The sequence below is a fragment of the Sphaerodactylus townsendi genome, linkage group LG07 (assembly GCF_021028975.2).
Source record: "Sphaerodactylus townsendi isolate TG3544 linkage group LG07, MPM_Stown_v2.3, whole genome shotgun sequence".
NCBI lineage: Eukaryota > Metazoa > Chordata > Lepidosauria > Squamata > Sphaerodactylidae > Sphaerodactylus > Sphaerodactylus townsendi.
This window is the reverse complement of record NC_059431.1, coordinates 88,963,544-88,980,722: the sequence shown is the minus strand read 5'-3', so window position 1 is coordinate 88,980,722 and position 17,179 is coordinate 88,963,544. Positions and strand designations below refer to the sequence as shown.

The window sequence follows — 17,179 nt, the reverse complement described above, 5'->3', positions numbered from 1 at the left end:
TGTACAGCTCCAAGGGAAATTTATGCTTTGTTGTTCACCCTACTACCCATTCCAGATATAAAGCATCCGCAGGAGCTGGGTCCCCAGCAACCATGTATATAATTTGATTCTGGCTCTTGTACATAAACTGTACATGCATACACATTCTGCAATTCACATGAAAGAGTGGATGCACTATTAGGTGTATCATAGGGACTACACAATTCCATTGTACCATCTAAATGGGGTGACATATTCAAAATCAGTGAGAATTGCAGGTCCCTCCCCACACTTGTTGCAGCATTAAACCTGAAACCTAAAACATACTTGCAGAACATGAGGGTCACTTTCTACGTTTAATTACCTTATAGTCTATTCAGTGGTGTAGCGCCCATGGGACAGGGGGGTGCGATCCCCCAGGTGGAGCCACAGAGGAGGCGTGGCCAGACCGTGGAGGGGGCATGGCAGGGGCTTTCTGGGGCAAGGGCAAGTGGCACTGCGGCGGGGCCACAGGGTGAGCGCATGCCCCGGGCACAGTTTCCCCTCGCTTCACCCTGGGTCTATTTCTCATGGGTATTACTTCCCTGGGGGCCTTGCTGGTATGACTGTTTCATTCAGAAGTTCTCTGGTAGTTTCTCTGTGATTTTACATGGTTTTGTTCCCTCTCCAGCTTCAATTAAACACAGGTCTCTTCAATCTTTTTTTTTTGTAAAGTCTTAATTTTTTTGCCAGAAAGAGTATGGAGCATCAGCATTTCTTTTTTCTCCATTACTGTTTTAAAGAGGCCCTTTGCCCTCTTAAAGGCAGAGAACCAAGGGAGACACCAAAACATCCTATTTTCAGAACTCTACATGCAACTTCTCACACTCCAGAAAGAAACGTGAATAGATGAGGAAGATCCAGTGTGAAAGCTAGATGCATCCAATTTCTGTCACACATAACAAACCTGAAAGGATACTCTGAGAGATAAGCAGAGATTTTTGCATACCTGCACCATAAACACACAATCATATGTGGGAAAGCATTACTGCACGTGAATATAAAGATACACAGAACAAAATGAATGGAGCAATGTCAGTACCTTAACATGGGTGAACATTCCTTCAGAACTTTTCCATAAATTGAGTGAAATTGGATACAGTTTCACAGAGAAAAAATTCACCACATTGCCAAATCAACTCCTAGCTTTAGACTAGATTTTATAAAGGTCAGTTGTGGTTTTTAATTTACAGTATTTGTTTACAGCATTGTGGGAAAACAATGAACGCCTCCAACACCATCTGCTTATGTTTTTCCCTGAAGGGCTTTTGCATATTTTTCAACGAGAAATGAAGCTAAATATCCTGAAATTTTCTCCAAAATACTTTATAGTTTCACAGTGGCCTGCTAATGTGCCTTCATAATAAGCCCAAATGATTGCAAATTGCAGGCAGCGTAGTCTGATATTGTGAAAACACAGAAAACTTGCTGAAAAGAAGATGCAATTTTCTACCTTGGGATGGAAAAGGGGAAAAAACACACAGGAAGACTTGAAAGGGATTTCCTAGACTTAGCAAGCAGGAAAAAACAGTACTCCAAAATTTGTGAAGTAGAATCACCAGGGTTTTGAGCTTGGGTAATGATAACTAGGGTCACAAGGTGAATGTTATGTCCTTGGGCAGCAGATACATATGTTTGATGAGCATACTTAGAAAGAAAGCTTCTAGTCAGAATATTTTGAAAATGTTATGTGCAGTGAACCTGCATGCACAAGACTTGTAAGTTGCTCTGGAATGATAATACTTCCCACTGTGAATGTTTCCTGTTAATACAAATGGGTTCACATCTACATTTATTGCCATATTTATTTTTAAAAATAATGCTTTGAAAACTCAGTTCATGAAATCCCCCAGCAATGTTTTTTTTTTCTTTACTGGCAACTGATTAACAGATAATGGAATATACAGGTTGGAGTTTCAGGTTCTCCTGGTGCCTACTCCTGGTGCCCAATTCAGATTGGAACCACAATGAGAATGGAGAAGGACTTCAGACCTCCTACAGTACCATTTTTCTGATCAGTTATATTTCTTAGTCTTATCCACACAGCACAAATATAACATCTTCAGGACATTATAAAAAACCCATTTTCATTTTTTTGCTTGCTTGGTGCCTTTTATAATGCTTTGCAAGCATGTTAAGCTCCTGAAAATAATTCATGTTGTTTTGGCTCATTCACACAGAAAACACTTTTATTTATTTGTAGTATTTTTATTTTTTACCATACATGCAGTTTCGAAATCACAAAAACAGGAATCCCTGCAGCCATCCCAATTTTCGAGCTATATGTTTGGCTGTTACTTGTTGTCTTCGCTCTGGTTGGATGTACCCATTTCTCCCTGTATCCTTAGCTTCTATTGGTTCTCACCCTCAAATGAGAGAATACTTCCAATTGGTGGTGACTTTCTACAGCAGACTTGAGTGACCCGACCAATACCTCCCCCACTTTTTTCTCCAGTACAGTATAGCACTTTAACAATGGAAAGTATTCCTCATGCACTATCCTTCTTAAAATTTAATGATATAATCAATAAAACTATGGTAATAAACACAAGAACCTTCCCTACCTCCTCACAAACACCCCATCATGGTTACCCTCATGTGCAAGTTCATAGCTTTGCGTTTTCAACAGACAATTTTTTTAAAAGGGGGAAGGGGCACTTTCATGAAACAGGCATGCCGTACTTCAGTGGGGGAAATAGGGGACCACATTGCTACCGAGAGGGGGGTGGGTGAAGCATGCTTGGTGAACTCCACAAAATGACAGGTGGGTAGAGAGTCAGTTTAAAATCACAGGTGGTAGTAAAAATGTAACTAGCAGAGTGGAAGGGAGGAAGCTTTAAATTGCATGAGAGAAAGAAGACGTTTTCTGCCTTTGTGTTTGCATAGGGCAAGCAAGAAACATCTTCAACCTAGCATGGAGAAAAAAGGTCGCTTCTTCAGCAATTTTTGGAAAAAATGGGTTGAGAAAAATAAAATGACACGAAAACATTTTGGGGGAGAAAGCTATGCAAACATCCTCCACAAAACATTTTTTATAATGTCCTGAAGACGTGTTATTTGTGCTGTGCAGAAAATGTCCCTTTGAGGAAATACATGTATACTAGATAATTAACAAGTTTCAAAGCCCAAGCAGAATTTTATGTACAAGTCTGATGAAAATCATGAGAGCCTCCCAAACTGGTTAGAGCCTCAGTCAACTGCTCTTATGTGTGACAACACAGTGTAACTATTCCATCACTTTACAACCTGCTTGGTCTTGCAGCAGAAAAATACCTTAAGTGCACACAGAGCAAGGTAAACAAGTATCGATATTAGAGTTACACAGCATGTTCTTCTTCTGCAGATGCAAAGGGAAACATTCATCGCCTCTGACACTGTCTGATAACAATGTCAGAAGAGAGGTATTTAGGTTCCCTTTTATAACCTGCATTTTTATGGCTGTCATGCTATAATAGTGATCGGAGGGGTAAAATGGTTGAAAATTGTGATGCCTCCTTTAAGTTTCTTTGTAATCACAACGACAGGAATTGTGTTTAAATTCAGTAATGCCTCTGCTCTGCATAGTATGCTTTCCATCAAGGTGCTAATTTCCTTCCCTCCAGTTACAAAAAAAAAGTGACACTTCCTTAAAGCCAGCTGTTAGGGTATCAAAGGAAACCAAAAGAAAGGGAGGGATGAATTGAGTTTGGGAAAGAAAGAAAACACACAGAGTGATAATGAAATGAAAAATTACAACAGAAAATGGAAATTAGGAAGTGGCTGGGAATGGATGAAATGACAATTCTGAATCAGATGTTTTACATTCTGGCAAAATGTTCTTTTCCCTCCTGTATGTGTCAATCAGTGTTAAGACCCATCTTGCTCTTAATGAAAACCCCAAATGATGATATATAGTCCTTGAAATCCTGGAAGAGGTGGTCACATGGTCTCTTGACTTGCCACCTGTCTCAAGAAATGTTTACACTTAGCAAGGTGTTTTACAGACGGTTGACAGAAAAAAGTGATGGATATTTTCTGGATCCCTTGCTCGACATTGCAGCACAAACATCAGATTCACTTCCATCGGTATTAAATTCATGGCCTTTCCATTCATTGGGTTTTAAAGCGGAGAGAATGGCCTTGGTTGCCAAATGCTGAAGCATTTACTCATGATAAATGTTGCCACATCTGGTTCTGGAGCATATTGGAAGTCTGACAATATTTCTAGGTTCAGGAAGATGCTATACATCTATATTATGAGTCCTGTGGTGCAGAGGGGTAAGTTGCAGTACTCTGCTCATAACCTGAGTTTGATGTCGACAGGAGTCAGTTTCAAGTAGCCAGCTCAAGGTTGACTCAGCCTTCCATTCTTCTGAGGTCGGTAAAATAAGTACGCAGCTTGCAATGGCAAAGGAAGGCAATGCCAAACCACCCCATAAACAAAGTCTGACTAGTAAATATGGTGATGTAACATCACCCCAGCAATGACTCTGTGCTTTACCAGTGGTGTAACTAGGGAAAATGGGGTGGACTCCCAGTTTTCCACCCCCCATGGGCCTCCACGCTGTCCCCTGCATTGCCCCTTGCACCTTGCTTCCCTGCTCTTTCCCTCCTCGCCACTCCCCTCTTGCCCGACTCCCTGTGCCCCACTTACCTTGGTTGGAGATGGGGAGAAAAAAAGTGGAGACCCTCTCTGGCTTGCCTCGGCCTGCCCCTTGGGCAGCAGCCAAGCCAGACAATGGCCTGAGGCCTGTTTGGGCAGCACCTGGCTGCTCCACCATGCCTGTGCACACTGTGGCCCAGCCGCCCTGCCTCCTCTGGCTCACCTCAGCCCACCCCTTGGGCAGCAGCCAAGCCAGCTGAGGCCTGCCCAGCTGGTGTCCAACTCTGCTCTGCACCTGGCTAGCTAGGCGTGTGGGGTGATTTTACGCACCCCAAGTGACTCAAAGGGGGCTGTCTGGGGCAGTTGTCCCCAGATGTTGCCATTATATCTACACCTGTGACCTTTACCTGTATATGTGACCCAGTGCTTGTGTGCGTGCATGCACACACACACACACAGAGTACTGTGCTGTCAAGTTACAACTGATCAATGATGATTCCATAGGGTTTTTGAGGCAAAAGACGTTTGGAGGTGCTTTGCCATTGCCTTCCTCTGCATCTTGACCTGGTGTTCCTTGAACATCTCCCATAGAAATACTAACCAGGGCTGATCCTGCTTAGTTTCTGAGATCTGACAAGATCAAGCTAGTCTGGGGCTGTCCAGATCAGATTTGCACTCATAAAAATGTTTGCTGATTCCTCTTTTGAGTTGGAATTAGTTGAATATGGATCAGCCCAGGCCTGTGTGTGAGTGCAGTAAAGGAGCTCCTCCAAAAATATATATATGCAAAAAAGAAAACTTACATTTGTGCCCAGATGTGCAGAGGTTTCATTTGGTGAATAACCACAGCCTTTTTTATTATTGTCAAAACAGAAGCTGGGCCAGCAAGAGGGGCACATCCATTCAGCAGCCAGTCAGCACCCTTGGCTGACCCCGGCAACAACCCCAATCCCTATTGGGGAGGACAGAGAGATACTGTGCCACCGGGGCGCCTGCCCTTTGTGGCCCCCTAACTGCTGGGGTGTCAGGCTCGAATTGCAGAGGCCTCTGCGGCATGCGCCATGAGCCTACCCCACCCCAAGCCTCTTAAGGAGGCCCCCAACCGCGGGGAGGTCCAGTGTGCAAGCTCGGCCTCCCCACCAGGATGTGCTCCTCTGCCCAAACTGCCAGGGCTGCAACAAGTAAAGCAGTCACACAACCCTTTAAAATATGAAGGGTGGGTGGGTCAGTTTGCTCCAGGTGTCGAAGAAGGCCGGAGCAACCGTGTGCTGCCTAATATATAGGGAGCGTGCTCCACCCTTAAAACTCATGAGCATCACGCGATCAGGCCGGGTGTGGCTTGGCTGCACAGCCGGCCCAGGGCACGCATGCTCACTGCTCCGGAGCTCGCCATGTGCCCTGCCCCCTGTCGCAATTACGGCCTAGTTGAATCTAGTGCCGTTATGTATTTTAAGTAACTTCGGATCACAGGCAATGTTCCAGGTGAAAGGTAGATAGAAATAAACCCTAGTCTAAAGAGATAACTTCCCTATAACAAGTGGGCTCTAACACGCCATCACGTATGTGTGAGTGTGATCTGCTTCTGAGGGAAAGCCCCACCAGGAGCACGTAACCATTACCATTGTGCTTGGTACAAAGGAGAAGGAGAAAGAAAATGGCTGCAGGGTGAAGGAGGAGGAGTTGGTGGGTGAACCCCAGACATAGAACCCCAAACAATAGAACAGCTTAGAGATACATAGCACGCCCCATTGTCCAGGCATGTAGAAGTTGCTTATTCAAACACTTTGTCCCTGGTTGAAATTGTGAAGGATTATTCAGTGCATGGAGCAAGAGATCTCTAATAAAGTATTCTCAGATCCTTCACCTAGTGTTATGGGGAGTAAAAATTATTTTTCTAAAATTTATTTTTAAAAATGTAGCCATTGATTTCTCTTCTCTTGTTTTCTTTTAAATGAAGTTCTCTTTGATTTATCTTTGTAGTTTTCTATTACACATCTATGCAACCTTCTGCAGCTTTAACTCTTCCTTTTTTATGGTACATATAGAGGCAAAGGTTTGGGAAGACATTGTCTGTGAGCATCTGCAGAATGCAATTCTGAAATTTTGCAGAACCTCCCTTCCTGTTTCTTCTTTATTTAAATTTCTATTTTGCTCAAAATGGGGTTAATTCAAAACAGACTCAAAGTTTCTTTCAAAAGGAACAGAAACAGATTGCTCTATTTCAGGGAGAAACTGAGTAAATAAAATCTCTCCAAACAATACTCCCTTCACCAAATTATACTTTCCAAGCTTCTGTACATGATTCTGTGACCATTTCTGTGACCATTTACACTAGGATAAAGCTGATCTAAAGTTAGATAGGTCTGTTGTTTCTATGTAGAAAGTGAGCTATTTAAAGCACAATGGAAAAACCAGTTGGATGCCTCTGTCAAAACATGCTTGAAGCCAATTGCTACTGCCTAATACTTACCACTTCCATTGAGAATTTCCACACTTGAATTATGGAACGATTTCTCTTGTATTTACAATGGCTTCCAACAAGGGATGCTCTATTATTCCCCAGTTCAAATGTGCCCACCACATGTGATCATAGGAGCCAAAGTTTGACATACTTTTCACCTGAGTCCAAACTGCTTGAACACATCCAACTGGTATTTTTTAACCCACTATGAGGCCTGGCAGCACTATCATCCCCTTCCAACTTAAATGGTACATTGGTAAAATTTTCATTTTGTACTTACTGCTTCAAAATCTCCGTGTGCTTACAATGACAGCATAAATTGCTCTATGCTAAAAAAGCTGCAACCGAATAACCGGGGGCAGCCATTGCTGCTGGGGTGAGCCAAGGAGCAAAAATAAGTTGCAAGCATGGCTTGGCGGCATGCTGCAGAAACGGGGTGCATTGATTGGCTCCCAGCCGGTAAAGGCGGGGAGGAGCCAGGGTATATAAGAACGCCTCACCCAGACCTCGCCCTTCCCGGCAGTGAGACTCAGAAAGGCGTGGCCCACCCAACCTCCCTATATGTTTAGGGGGTTGGGTTGTTGTGAGATTAATACTGTGCGCCAACCCTGGCGAGGTTTGACAACGGGGGGGTCGCACCGATCATGGCGGAGAAAGCGAGCCTTCCGGCAGGTTCTCCCAGGCTTATTGCCCTGTGGAAAGGGCGAGGGGTGGAAGCGGGCAGGCTGTTAACGAGCCCGGCAGGCCAGGCAGCTGCCCGACACCCCAGGGAGTGGGGTTGGGTCGGGCCGATAGGCGGCCGTGGGCTTAGCCGGTGCCCGACACCCCAGCAAGCAAGGAGAGGAGGGCGGGCCGGTAGGCGGCCATGGGCTTAGCCGGTGCCCGTCTCCTCAGCAAAGGAGGGAAGGGTGGAAGCCAGAGTGATATCTCTGGGGCTTCCCTTCCCGACATTTCCCAAAGGAGATTGGGATGTTGATGTGCGACCCGTTTGCCGCCCAGCTTCATTTTGTACATAATTGAAGTTTGATCATGTTATTGATTATTATATATTAATAAACTGGGCTGCGGCCCATTCTTTTTCCAGCCTGTCATTGTTGTGTCTTTATTTGAGCGAAGAAAGGTCTCACCATCTGCAGCAACAGCAATCTAGATCTGGACCAATTCTGACATATGTATTTCTGCATGCTGTCATGGGAGATGTAGTTTATTTCCCTATATTCTCCCTCCTCCTTGTCTGAAAAAAACCCAGTTTTTAAAAACTTTAATTAAAGATAAGGATCTCTGAATTTGCCCTAGTATTCCTGGGATATGGTACCCACATTGACAGTCAAAAGGAAAGGCAAGAGAAGGATGCCTGAGAATACTCCATGGTACAAGAAGTTACTGTGCAGCTGCAGAGTTGTTCAGCCTGAATTTGAACTGAACATCAACCTTCAACATCAAGGCATTTTTAACTGGGATTTCCACATAACCCAGACATTTCATCAAAGCATGTTCGTTAGTGATCAGGGTAACACTGAATTTCTCAACAACCCTACTTTGAACTGTCCTAATTGTGAGGATGAGGAGTGAGGGCAGTTAGTTACATGTTATTGACTAAAGCATTTTCACTTTTTATATAAGAGTAACAAACTCACTGAGACTGTTCTTAAAATCCTACTTCAGTCTTCACCCTGAAGGGTGAAGTGTAGGGAAGTGTAACATCAGGGAACTCCAACAAATGAAGACTTTCATAGCCAGTAGGGTTTAATGGGTATAGTGCTGAGCTTAGACTAGGGAGGCCCAAAACTAATGTTTTATTCAGATCACTGAGTGACTCTGGGCCAATTGCCATCAATCATTCAACTGAACCTACCTTACAAGATAGTTGTGGGGCTAGAATAGGCCATGTCAACATATTTGGCTGTTCTGAAAACTAATGGGATTAAAAAATGTAATAGTAATATGAAACCCTTGTGATGGCCAGGGTGCCTTGCCTTGATGTGGGCCTCTATCCCAAGAGAGCAAAGGAAGAAGAAGTCCACCACCATCACAAAGCACTGGGTACTTAAATCTGAATTATACAGTTTTAGAATAAATTATGCATCAGTTCCTGGCATCTGTATTCTAAATAATTCAGTTAGTTTAAATTCTGTCTAAATATCCTTTTCACCTATAATTTATGAAAAAAGAAAGCTCTTGACAGACAAAAAAATCCCACCAGAAATAAACTGAATAATCAGGCAGATGAGGGGTGTTGTTTTTGAGAGAAAGTGAAGAAGGGAAGGGCTTCACATGCCAAATGCACTACTAATTTATTCAGTGTTACAAAACTCTGTCAGCAGAGGTTGAACATTTTGAGATGAATGAGGTACATGATTCATATATTTAATAGCTTGTTTACAAAGTGCTAGTGCCCGTCTAAGATATTGCACGACACGTCCCTCCCCTCCGCCTCTTCAGTGGCGGCTTCCTGACATCCATGGTGGTGACAGTTGAATATCTTTGTCTCTGGGCAAATAGGCACTTTAATCATTCTCCGAGGTTGCATATTTTGGGCAAGGCTGGGAAATGCAACGGGCGTCTCTTCTCTTAGCAAATGAAGAACCTTTCTGGACCACTTTGTAATGCAACAAAGGTACATCCTCCATATAAAGACCATGCCATCTTGTCTCAGAGTTCTTGTGGGACTGTCCTAGTTCCCAATAATATTTTGTTTCTGGGCAATTGCAATGATTTCTCCAAGTAGCATATTCATTACTACTAAGTCTGTACAGAGATTATCAGTATACTTCTCTCATTCTACCACTTGATGCACGGGGTAGATCTAGCGCTATAGTGGGAGACTTCCCAACAATTACCCCCATTCCCTTCCAGCACTGTTGGAGAGGGGAATAGGGTGTCTGAGCCATGTTGTGTCAGCATGCAACATCACTTAAATTGAAAACCATAAGAGATTTATTTCATCGGAACAACACTCTAGGATTTGACCAAAACTCCATGGCACCTCTCCCCACCTCCCAATTGTCTCCTACAGGTAGCTGGCTATGGCTGATAAGTCTAACTAGACTGGGTACAGAATTGGTAGCTATAGAGATGAAAAGTATGGGCCTTACTGTGAGGAAAAGCCTATTTTTCCACAGAAATTAAAAACAGAGGCTTACAGGCATACCACGCTGGACATGCATAGCGTGATCTTAGAAGCAAGTAAGGCAGTGCTTGGTTAGAGTGGGGGGGATTTCACAGAATGGATAAAGTGATTTATTGTATCAATAAATGCTGAAAGCTCTTATGGGTTTTGACACCACATATCCAAAGGAAAGGAGGGGGGGGGAATATAGATAAAGGTAATAGATAGAGTTATGGTACAATAGATTGATTCAGTATTGTGATAGAAGAAGCATTGATGAGGTGCAGTGATGAGGTAGCTAGATTGTGTCGAGGAATAACTAAGTTCAGATGAATCTTGTACCATGAAGTTCACTGTATTACCTCAAGCTTGTCACACTCTCACCCAAGGCTAACTCACTGGGTCATTGTGGGGATGGAATGTGGAAATGGAGAACACTGCTCAGCACCCTGGGCTTCTTGGAGAAAGGGCTGAATAAAACAATCTAATGAAGAATGTTGACAGTCAATTTTTATTTATTTATTTATTTATTTATTTATTTATTATTGTATTTATAAACCGCCCTCCCCCGGAGGGCTCAAGGCGGTGTACAGACAAATAGGTAGAGCACATTAAAATCAATAAAACCGAATTTAGATAGACATTAGATAATGGCTCTACGTCATTAAAACCAACCCCATTAAAAGCAGTGTTCTAACAAACCAAAATAATCGAGTGGGGATTGTCCATCTACTTCAAAATCCCCTCAGAGGAAAAGGAAAGGAGGAAGGGCGGTGCATGGTCCATAGATGACATAAGAGGAAGGGGAAAGGGGGGAGGGGGGGAGCCATCAGTGGCCGGCCTCCCCGAAAGCCCGGCGGAACAGCTCTGTCTTGTCTTGCAGGCCCTACGGAAATCATTAAGATCCCGCAGGGCCCGCGTAGCTGGAGGTAGAGCGTTCCACCAGGCAGGGGCCAGAGCTGTAAAGGCTCTGTAGCCCGAGGTGAAACTTCAGCTTCGCGCATCATTGAGGGGCCAGGGATCACCAGTAAGTTGGCCTCTGCTCCCCAGAGATACTGAAGTCGCATATAGAGTGGTGGGCACCCCTTTTGGCCAATCTATTCACCCAAATCAATGACTCAGGCCTCATTCCTAAGCCTTGGCTATCTGCAGTCATTGTACCTATTTATAAAAAAGGTGACCCATCGGATCCTGCCAACTTCCGCCCAATTAGTTTGACATCAGTCATTGGGAAAATATATGCTAAGACACTTCTACCCAAACTACAGGCCTGGGATGATTCATCAGAATATCATTGGCCCAGAAGCAAATAGAGCTTCACGATTTAGGGGAAATCCACGTTAGACCATGCTATGCTTCTTACGCATTTGGTTAATAAATACTCCAAAAGTCCAAAGAAGCAAACTTTATGCTGCCTTCATTGATTTGAAGAGCAGCACGTTTATGAATACAGTCTCTAAGAAGAACGTCTTTGGAATAAATTGGCTATACAAGGAATAGACAATACTGAACTTCTTTTCTAATCAGGCAACTTTATACCAACACAAACTGCAGAGTTAAGTGCTCACGTGAAGGGATACTCATGAAACTGATTCTATTTCTACCTTTAAAGGTGCTGAAAGGCAAGGCTGTGTGTTAGCAATTCAACCCTTTTCAATTCTACTTTTGAGTGACCTTCCATCAGCCTTATTGGAAATTAATAACCATGCCCCCCTAAATTGGAGGCCCAAGGCATATTCCAATACTTCTATATGCTGATGATACTGCATCCTTCTATCTACGGGCTCAAAAGGTTTGGACTTGAGCTTCGTACTTGCTGAATAGATGTGGGCAGTACTGTACAGATAACGGACTAGTCATCAATTATCAAAAGACCAAGATTTTGATCTTTGCCAAACAATACAAAAAACATAACTCAAGATTAATAAAGTGCCAGTGGAGCAGGTTAACCAATACAAATATGTTGGAATTACATTTTCTTATAAGCTCTCCTGGTTACCCCACAAAAGCTGCTATTGCAGGTGCTACCATCAGTTATTCTGCCATTGCACGCTTCTTTTAGGTAAAGGGCCGCCCCCTTGTCCCAGCAGCACCAAAAATCTCTAACACTAAGATAGAAGCGCAGTTACTTTCTGGAGTACCTACCTGGCTGCAAGCAGTCGTCGCCTCCTTGAATACTGTCCAATCCCAAATTTTTTTCCGTAAAATTATGGGCCTGCCAAATTGTGGTACCGTATCGACCCTCTGTTTAGAACTGGGCCAAAATTCATTAGTTTATAGGAATTGGTTGAGAGCTTTTAAATTTTGGCAAAGCCTGAATGTCTCGCATGATGAGCACTCGCGGATTCACCTACTTTTGTCTGATACTCCGGCTAATCCATGGTTCTCTCTGATGAAAAAAAAGATTAAATAACTAGGTATATCTGACTCTCTTTTCCCGCTATCTAGTTCAGAATCCTACAACTTGTTAAAACAAAAATTGTTGGAAGCGAATGGATTAATTTATTTAGGGCTGCTATGAAAACTTGTTCACCCTTACATCTTTCAATACCCCTATATCAAAACAGGATGGCTCCCTATTTGTATTTTTTGACTAATCCAATGCAGAGAAGAGCCCTCACACTTGCTCGCTTCAATGTTTTCCCCTCCGCTTTATTGCGTGGTAGATTTAACAACTTGGAAATGAGCGAAAGGGTATGCTCTTGTGGTGAACAACAAATTGAAACATTGGCACATCAACTGCTTTGCTGCCCTAAATCTGCTAATATCAGATCAAAATATTCCAACATTCTTTCTAGGATACCTAGTGAAATGGAAGAATCAAGTAGACTTCCTTTTCTTCTGGACAATTCTGACAATGAAACTTGTGAATTGGTTGCACAATTTTTACTGGAGGTGATGCACAATCAATAATTTATATTTTATCTTAAACCTTTGTATTTGTATACCTTTTATCTTAAACCTTTGTATTTGTATACCTTTTATCTCAGGTTTTTTATTGTGTTATGATTATTGTTATGCCAAATAAAGGCTTATTATTATTATTATAGTTGGCCTCTGCCGAACACAGAGGCCGATTTGGGACGTATGGGGCAAGGCGGTCCCACAGGTACGGAGGTCCCAGACCGCGCAAGGCCTTAAAGGTCAATACCAGCACCTTGAAAATGATTCGGAATTCAACCGGTAACCAGTGCAGGCGACGCAACACAGGTGAAATATGGTCTCTGGCGGCACCCCCTGTGAGAAGACGGGCCGCCGCATTCTGGACCAGTTTTAGTTTCCGAATCAGACGCAAGGGAAGGCCTGCGTAGAGCGAGTTGCAATAGTCTAACCTGGAGGTGACCGTTGCATGGATCACAGTGGCCAGATCCGTTTGAGAGAGGAAGGGGGCCAGCCGTCGGGCTTGACGAAGATGGAAAAATGCAACCCGGGTTACATGGGCCACCTGGGTCTCCATTGAAAGAGACGAATCCAGGTGGACCCCCAGGTTGCGGACGGAGGAGGCCGGTGCCAATGTAGCCCCCTCCCACACCGGCAGCTGGAAATCCCCAACCCCTCCCTCCCGACCCAGCCAGAGGATCTCGGTCTTCGATGGATTCAGTTTCAACCTGCTCTGCTTCAACCACCCAGCAACCGCCTCCAAACAGTGCTGCAGAGCCGCAGGGGCGATGACCGCTCCCCCCTCCATCAACAGAATGAGCTGAGTGTCATCAGCATATTGGTGACAGGTCAGCCCAAAGCTCCGTACCAACTGAGCAAGGGGTCGCATATAGATGTTAAATAATAGCGGGGACAGCAGCGCTCCCTGAGGCACACCACACTGAAGTGGGCACTTTCGGGAGGCTTGGTCCCCACAACACACTTGCTGAGTCCGGTCCCGGAGGAACGAGGCAATCCACTGAAGGACAGTGCCTCGTACCCCGGAAGCGGCCAGGCGGTGGGTCAAGAGGTCGTGATCGACCACATCAAACGCTGCAGTGAGATCTAACAACACCAGCAGCGCCGATCTGCCTCGGTCTAGTTGTATACGGAGCGTATCTGTGACGGCGACAAGAACGGTCTCCGTCCCATGCCCAGCACGGAAGCCGGACTGGAAGGGTTCAAAAGCCGATGTGTCCTCCAGGAAGCCCTGAAGCTGCTCCAACACCACTCTCTCAATTACCTTCCCCAGAAACGAAAGATTCGAGACGGGGCGGTAATTGGCCAGATCACTAGGATCTAAGGATGGTCTTTTCAAGAGTGGGCGGACCACTGCCTCCTTCAACCCACCCGGAAAAACTCCTTGCTCAAGGGAGCTATTGATGATATTCAACAGGTGGGGTCGTAGCTCCGCCCAGCATGTTTTAATAAGCCAGGAGGGGCACGGATCCAGAGGACAGGTAGTAGGTCTAACAGCAGCCAGGACCCTGTCAACAGCGGCTTCAGAGAGCAGGGAGAACTGGGCCAGACAAGGGCCAGAAGACGGCAAGGGAGCCTCCAGTTCACTTATTGTCTCTAAGGTGGAAGGAAGGTCTTGGCGGAGCGACGCGACTTTGCAAAAAAGCTCATAAATGCCTCACAGCTAATAGTCAATGTGGTGTAGCAATAGACTCTAATCTGGAGAACTGGGTTTCTTTCCCCACTCCTCCACATAACACCTGCTGGGTAACCTTGGACTGGTCACAGTTCTGTCAGAACTATCTCAGCCCCACCTACCTCACAAAATGTCTGTTGTGGTAAGGGGAAGGCAAGGTGACTGTAAACTGCTTTGAGACTACTTAAAGACAGAGAAAAGTAAGTATAAAATCTAACTCTTCTTCTCTCATTCTGATACTTGTAATCTATATATATAAAAAGCTAACAGTGACTTTGTTAGTCATGCCCTAACGCCGAAACGGCTGGACGGATCGCCCCCAAATTTTCACATGATGTCCCTCCCTGTTGCGGGCAGGTAATCAGACCTTCAAATCACCGAAAGTCCATACCTGAGTCAGGTAAAATGTCTTTTTCCTGACGCACCAGGCCATGAAGCTGGCTGTGTTTAACTGTCACCCTTAGAATGTTTACACAGATGGCCAGAGATGAGCAGTGAAAACAGTAAATAGGGAATACTGTTAGGTAATACGAGTGGAAGTGAAACACATACACACTTTGCCATGTGAGACGTTAAGTGGGGTTCCCCCCCTCACATGCAGGTAACTTTCACTCTCTGTGCCTCACCCACTGCTACCACACAACACACATACTCTCATACACATCCAGCTCATCCTCACACACCTCACTCTGCCCTCCCCCACAACCAACCACCACTTGCCCACTTCCTCACCCATATCTGCCACAGCTCTCTTTTACTAAAAGCGAGCTGCAGTTTGCCTTTTTCTTCTAAGAAAATCTGCAGGGTGGGGGTGAACCAACACTACTGGCTCCGCTTCCTTTGTACATGGCCCTTTAAGAACCCAGGGAGCTGGCCTCGATCTGAACACCTCACCACCCTGCCTCTGCTACCTGACTGGGATAGCCTCCTTGCCCCAGTTCTGCCTTACCCAAGCCAGGACTGTGCATGTCAACCAGCCTCATGGACAGCGGGATTCGCACTCTGGACAGTTCCGTTGTGGAATGGAAAAGGTTACCTTATACTAAAAAAACCAAGACACCACCATATAACAATGTGAATTGAAAAGGGAAAGAGGGATTCCATTTGACCACCCCAAAAGGCTATGCTGTGGATCATTGGACCTGCATGGACATCTGTGTGGGTTGCAGACTGTGATGAGAAGGACAATTGCCACAGCAACACATGGCCAGGCCTCGCTAGTGATGTTATAAATTAGTAAACAAAAGTAGAAAAGGAGGTTTATGATCTACTAAATTTCATTCTGAAGAAAAAGTGTATTTTTAATCCTTTGAATTAAGAGCATAAGAGAATACACGTGGGTAAATTGTGTATGTAATTTCAGGCACAATCCAAGCTAAAACAAAGTACTTCTAATATTCCCCATTGCATATCCATTTCTTTCCACTTCAAAATACAAAATGTTGGTTGGATTCTATTTCCTGCTTTAAAGGTAGGGTAAACTCTATTGCCTTTGAAGATTCTGAATTATGTGAACCACAAAGAATTTGAATCAGAAAAACAAAGGAGGTGCCCATCCTCATCTGCTCTGCTATGTAAATGGAGACCTGTGCTACCATTGTGGTCCAACAGAAAAGCTACTTAGAGTGGAGGTAGGAGTCAAGCACTGACCTCGATTGTTCAGGCTAGCATGATCTCATCTGGTCCCAGAAACTAACCAGGGTTGACCCTGGCAAGTATTTGAATGGCAGACCTCCTGGGAAAACCATCAGCAAATAGCTGCAGACAGAATCAAGGGAAAATGGCACCCAGGGGCAACACCTCCTCTGGGTGCCCCCTGCCCCTGTGCCCCCCACACTTGGGGTGGGGCTCAGAAATGGGACTCATATCAAGCCCCCTGTCTCTCTGCAGGCTGGCTCCTGCCATCTCCATAGCCTGGGGAGCAGGGATGTAGGTATAGATTTTTTATGGGGGGTTGGGGGGCAGGGCCACACACCCCACCCTCCCCTGGGGGCATGGCCATGCCTCCCCAAGCCCTGCCCCAGCCTCAGTGCTTATAAAAGCAGCTCTCAGAGGCTGGGGATGGCAGACTCCCCTGCCCCACCCTGCCCCACCCCTCCACCAGCTGGGCTCCCAGCCAGCAGCCCCTTCTGCCCTCCCTTCTGGGCAGAGGCGTAGCTAGGGAAAATGGGGCCCGGTGCAAAACCTGAGTTTTTGGGGGGCCCACCATGGGTGGCCGCTGTGATGCTGGAATCCACCCCCAAACAGCATAACTGTCAATGGTGTTTAAATTAGAAAGTCCAAAGGTGGTGGATTTAAAAAGAGAATCTGGGGAAACTTGGGGGGTGCCTGCTGTCAGGGGTGCAATTGTTAAGCTAGCAGCACAAAATTTTCAGAGTATCTTTAGGAGACTCTCCTAATGATACCACCCAGGTTTGGTGAAGTTTGGTTCAGGGG

General features: G+C 44.9%; 1 long non-coding RNA gene across 1 annotated transcript in view; it reads left to right on the top strand.

The window, feature by feature from the left end:
- LOC125436850 overlaps nucleotides 1-17,179 on the top strand; it is a 48,100-nt gene that overhangs the window by 29,914 nt on the left and 1,007 nt on the right. The gene's annotated exons all lie outside the window — the stretch shown is intronic.